The sequence below is a fragment of the Narcine bancroftii genome, chromosome 2 (assembly GCF_036971445.1).
Source record: "Narcine bancroftii isolate sNarBan1 chromosome 2, sNarBan1.hap1, whole genome shotgun sequence".
In the NCBI taxonomy this organism is placed as follows: Eukaryota; Metazoa; Chordata; class Chondrichthyes; order Torpediniformes; family Narcinidae; genus Narcine; species Narcine bancroftii.
Genome location: NC_091470.1, coordinates 176884887 through 176890886, shown reverse-complemented (window position 1 = coordinate 176890886; position 6000 = coordinate 176884887). Strand labels below are relative to the sequence as shown.

At 44.5% G+C, this 6000-nt stretch overlaps 1 protein-coding gene across 5 annotated transcripts in view; it reads right to left on the bottom strand.

The window, feature by feature from the left end:
- Positions 1 to 4770: 4770 nt before the first annotated feature.
- LOC138752528 (vascular endothelial growth factor receptor 1-like) overlaps positions 4771 to 6000 on the bottom strand; it is a 33727-nt gene continuing 32497 nt past the window's right edge. For all 5 annotated transcript variants that reach the window (XM_069915330.1, XM_069915332.1, XM_069915333.1 and 2 more), the window contains one exon: positions 4771 to 5177. The gene's annotated coding sequence lies outside the window, so the exon portion shown is untranslated. The remainder of the gene's footprint in view (positions 5178 to 6000) is intronic.

Below are 6000 nucleotides of genomic sequence, written 5' to 3'. Positions count from 1 at the left end.
TGCTGGGATGAGAGAGGGTTGACACACACCTAGAGCCCCTAAAATGAACCCCTTTCCCCCCTCCCTCCAGGCTTCCTGCATACCTCCTGCCACCCCTCCGACACCCGTGCCCTCCCCACGCATCTCCGTCGTTGACCACCAGGATTGGAAAGGTGATACATATTCCCTGGATTGCAGTATCTAGAATACAGAGAAAGAGTGAGTAGACTGGGTCTTTATTCATTGGAGCATAGAACGTTAAGAGGGGATTTGATAGAGGTATATAAAATTATGAGGTGAATAGATAAGAGTAGATGTGAATAGGCTCTTCCCCTTGAGGGTAGGAGAGATTGGAATGAAGGGTCACAAGTAAAGGGTTAGGGGGCAAAACTTTAGGAGTAATATAAGCTTCTTCACTCAGAGAGTGGTGGCTGAGTAGAATGAACTTCCGGAAGAGGTGGTTGCAGCAGGGTCAATTTTGTCATTTAAGAGGAGGTTGGATGAGTACATGGATGTGAGGGGGTTGGAGGGTTATGGGCAAGGGAGTGGGAAAGTGGAACTAGTGGAGTTTCACTTAAATTGGTGCGGGCTAGAGGGGCGGATATGGCCTGTTTCCGTACTGTAATTGTTATATGGTTATACAAACCATCTGCAAGATTTTTTTTTAAACAAGACTAAACCACGGCCACAATTAACATAATTTGCTTTCACCAGAAAGCCTCTGCAGTTAGACTACTTGCAAAAGTTCACCAGAAACTTTCAAGAAGCCGATAAGCTCCTTCTTGCCGCTACCATCGGGAAGGAGGGACAGGAGCCCGAAGACAAGCACAAAAACAGCTTCTTCCCCTCTGCCATCAGATTCCTGAATGAACCTGCAGACTACCTCACCTTTTGCACTAATTTGTTTTTAATATTATTGATAGCAATCTTTGCACTGCAACGCTGCCACAAAATAATTAATTTCATTACATGTTTATGACAATAAATTCTGATTCCTTGTCAAACACACTTCCCATGAAAACATGAGGAATAAAATTCAACAATACACACACTTCTGAACAGAACAAATCCAATCAAAGAGGAAGGAGATGGCCAGAATCATTTGGAACGGGTATGGCTCTGCTGTGAAAACACCTTGCTGGACAAACTCAGTTTCTCCAGCGTTGTGTTTTTCCTTCAACCACGGTGTCTGTGCATTCGTGTTTCACTTCTGATTCTGCAGTATTGTTCCAAGGTGTTTTTGATGCAGATTTGGGGAAGCTTCAAGGGCGAATAATCAGAATTGATCATCTGTGTGGATGAGATTCTTCAGAGTCGCTTTTGATCAGCAATTACAGCTCAAGTCAAGTTCATTGTCATCTGATTGTCCAAGTACAACCTGACGAAACCACGTTCTCCGGTCCTGGGTGAAAAATACGCAGACACACACAGAGAAACGATACACCTGCAGGACCAGTATTTTATCGATACAAGCAAAAAAACAAATAAATAAATAAAGATTTTGTTTTGTACATACGAGAGCCTCGGAGGGTTAGTGTGAGCGGTTCCTTTGTTTGTTCTGTATTCTCACTGCCCGTGGGAAGAAGCTGTTCCTCATCCTGGTGGGGCTGCCTCTGATCCTCCTGGATCTCTTCCCCGACGGGAACAGCTGACAGATGCCGTGTGCTGCATTTACAGTTGATCTAAGATCATGACAGTACTAAGGGCATTGCAGTGTGCAACATTTATGAGTTGAATCATCCCTTTTAGTACTTCTGCTAATATTTACTTTTTATTCAAAATGCCCAATGTTACACTAATTGTAGTGTTTGCATAATTTTAATAAACTTTTCAACCCGACTCTCCTACCTTCTTCTAGTAAATCTAGATTCCCTTCCAAATCAAGAACCTTTCTATCTACCTCTGTCTAAAATGTACCCAATGATTTGGCCTCCACAGCCATCCGCAGCAATGAATTCCATACATTCACCACTCGCTGGGGAAAGAAATTCCTTATCATCTGTTCTGAAGGAATGATTTTGTATTCTGAAGCTGTGCCCGCTGTCCTAGACTCCCCCACCAGAGGAAAATCCTCTCCACATCCACTCTATCCAGTCCTTTCAATATTCAATATAATTCAATGAGACTCAAAACTCCAGCAAAGACAGTCCCAGAGCCATTAATAATCCTTTCGTTCCTGGGATCATCCTGGTGAACATCTCCAATGCCAACACATCTTTCCAAAACTGATCACAACACTCCATGTGGTCTGTCTGACCAATGTCTTGTAATGCCTCAACATCACATCTCGACTTTTAATATTGCATTGCATTTGCCTTCCTCCTCATTGACTCTATCTTCAAGTTATCCTTCAAGAATCTGCACCTCTGATTTCTGAACTTGTGACCTGTTTAGAAAATACTCTACATCTCACTCGATGGGTTCCAACTGAACTTGGAGAATCAGTGTTAGGGCCATTGACCAACATCCTAACCATTCAACACCCTAAACCACACACCCAATCCCCATATATTCACCAGATTACACCACCTCTAGTTCCCACACCTACCACCCATTCTCAAACTCTCAACACCTCACCCAACCCCAAATTCCCAGCCACTCCTGACCATTCAACTACCCTTCTTCCCTGCGGATCACCCCATGTATTCCCAAGTACCACCACACCATCCATTATCCCAATCTCCTTCCATCCAATTCCCAATACCCATCCCCTAACAACTCATCCATTTTCCAAGCACTCACCCATCTTCCCAACTCCCTGACTCTCCTTATCCATCAACTTCAAAATTTCCCAGCATCACAAGATGACATTTCATCTCTGGAACTCTCACTTGCTGTCCACGCAGCGTGGACCATGTCAAACACATCCACTCTCCAAATTCAGGATTCTATTGTTGTCAGGTAATAAAAACAGGGTCATCTTACACAAAATTACCTTTTGCCTGATGTAAGGCAGACAGATTTGCCATCCGCAGCAATGCCCTTTTGTGCCTCTTACAGTCAGAGAAAGAGAAGCGAGTCTCCCCAGAGTCACCGAGTGTCCGGGGATTCATCTCTTGTGCTCCTGCAGCCTCTGCAGCCACACAGAGTCCAGTCCAAACCTCCCACATGAGGAGCCCTTCAGCACCCTCTCACATCCCAGTCCTGAAACCTGGTAGCCCTTTCGGCCAGTTTCCCACAGTCTGCAACACCAGTGTGAGTCCCTTGACAGCAGTCTCCAGCAGCCCACAGCCTGCATGGGTTCCTCTCCTTGAGTCACCAACCGCCCATTGCCTGTGTGTTCTTGCACATGAGCTCTTTCTGCTATCAATTCCAATCAAGCCATCACCTCAATTTTCCTCCTGCCCCCATTCCCATTATTGCACATTATTCTTTTCCCTTGAGTTTCACTACGACACTGGTTCTGCAAGCATTTGCAATCCATGCACGTGATTAGACGAAGGGATTCGGGATGTTGCTGGAAAACGGGAAAGACTCCTGGTCAGCAGGTGTTTGTAGTGCGATTAAATACATGGGAAAACATTGGTGGATGAGCAATCAAATAGACAAACTTGTGGTTATTCTGGTTTGCTTAAAAGGAGATAATTAATTAGTGTGAGATCATTGAATTTGGTGAGACTACAGCTCGAGTATTGTGTACACTGGTTTCTACTGATATAAGGATGGATATGGAGTTCAATTTGGATAAGTATGAGGTGATGCACTTTGGAAGGTCGAACCTGAAGGTGGAGTACAGGTAAGTGCCTGTTATGAACGTCCGACTTACGGACAACTTGTAGTTACGAACGGACGACACGCGACTTCAGCTGTTTGTCAGCTCGAGGAAGGAGAATGGCACCTGCCATTTTAAGTCTGATCACGTTGCCTCCCTTGAGCCAACTTCAAAAAATGTAGTTTTATATGCATAGAGAGGTGGAATATATCCTATATACTACGACAAACATTTGACTAACTGACGCTGTGTACCCATTCCAATTTGCTTACAAGTTTGACAAAGACAGATGTAGGATTGGATCTCGTTTGTAACCCAAGACTGGCTGCATGTGGTTAACGGCAGGATTCTTGTATTAGCTGATATAGCTTGGCACAATATTGTGGGCCAAGGGCCTACATTGTGCTGTAAAGTTCTATGTCAAATCAATGTTAAATGTTTCCCGATCATAGAATCTGGAACCAGGAAGTACAGCCCCAGGATAATCCATAGCAGGTTATGATGATAAATTTCTTCCACCAGAGTGTGGTGAATCTTTTAGATTTTCTACCTGATATAGTCATTGAATGAACTGAAGGCTGAGAGCAAGAGAATTTTGGATTCACAAGGACCTGGCAGGAAAGCAGGGTCAGTGGTAGAACGAATGTTGGAGGGGGTCATTGGAATGTTAGAGGTGGGCACATTCCTGCACTCGAGAACTCACTCGGCGGAGAGGGAGGTGATGCTGTCAACTACAAATGTGCTGACAGTGGGAGGCACAGGGGGCGCTGTCGGATGCATGGGACCTACCTGTCCTGATGGGCACGGCTGGGGGTGGGTGCAGAGTTGCTAGCATGTATCAATCTAGACGTTAGTGACACTTGACGCACGGTAATGACGCAACCGGGGCGGGCTGGCAGTGTGCGATAGCCGCGAACAGGGGGCAGAGCACCTCGTTAAGGGGGTCCATGCCTGCAGATGCCCCCCACCTTGCCACTGACCCTGCAGGAAAGTAGAGCGAAAGCAATTATTAGATAGCTCGATCTGGTTGAGTGGTGACTGGTGTTCACTGGATGTGACACAAACAGAACTTCAGTCCGTAACAGTTAATATTTATTTAACAATTCATTGAAAATCAAAACAATTCGACAATGATGAAATGCAAAAAAAAGCCTTTAACATGGTGTTTGTTTTCGTTATCAGTTCCTGTCTGGAGTATTTTATTTTTTTTTAAGATAATAAGTTAATCTAATTGAGGAAAATCTTAAACGGAGATCAATATTGACAAAAGTACATGTCACTGTTCACACTCGGTGGGGGGGGGGGGGTTGACATTCAATAACACCTTCATACTCTTCTTTCTCATCACTCAGACTTGACAGGGGACCTGCAGGAATTCACTCCCGTTGCTACCACCGTCTTTCGGCTCCCTCCTTTCCACTTCTCTTCTCTCGTCGCTAAATGAAAGTTTGTTCATTGCAGGTCTCGAACACCACAGCAGCAGGCACTGTTGAAAACAATGGAACATTAACATTGTTCGAGTTCAAAACTGAATGAACACACTACATATATACATCAGCCAGCTTCCCAGACCACTTAGTGGACTGGCAAACTCACAATTCAAGGGCCATGTGCCTAAAATACAGGTCCATCTTCCAAGAGCTTTAGACGCCAAACTTATGGAGGTCAGCAATGTGTTCGTGACCTGAAATTTTTCTTCTTCTCATATGACTTGTGTGCTAATAAAGACATGAAAGGGCAAGTGTTCTAAACAAGAATGTTACTTCAGTGGTATGGAAGCTATGAAGATGATTTTAGGGACAGAATGTAATAGCATGGAGAACAACATGGGCCTGAAGGACAGTCAAAGTGACTTTTGTGCAGGAATAGTCATATCTTACAAATGTGATTGCTTTATATTGAGATGAGGCTAGGACAGTGGATGTTAACTACGTGAACATTATTGAGACATCTGACAAGGTCCCTCATGGTCGAGTATTAATTCTCATTCTCAAATTGGCTTGGTCACAGAAGGCACAGGGTGGTAGGAGAGGGGTGTAACTCTGACTGGAGGTCTATGACCAGTGGGGTTCTGCAGGGATATTTCTCTTTCTCAAGGTCTCGACAAAGGACCCCCACTACCCAGGCCATGCCCTCTTCTCACTGCCACAATCAAGGAGCGACACCCAGTGGTACAATAACAGCTTCTTCCCCTCCACCATCAAATTCCTGAATGGACAATGACCCTCAGTCACAACCTCCCTTTTGCACTAATTTATTATTAAAATGTCATTTACAGCAACATTTGGACTGTGATTACTGCTGCAAAA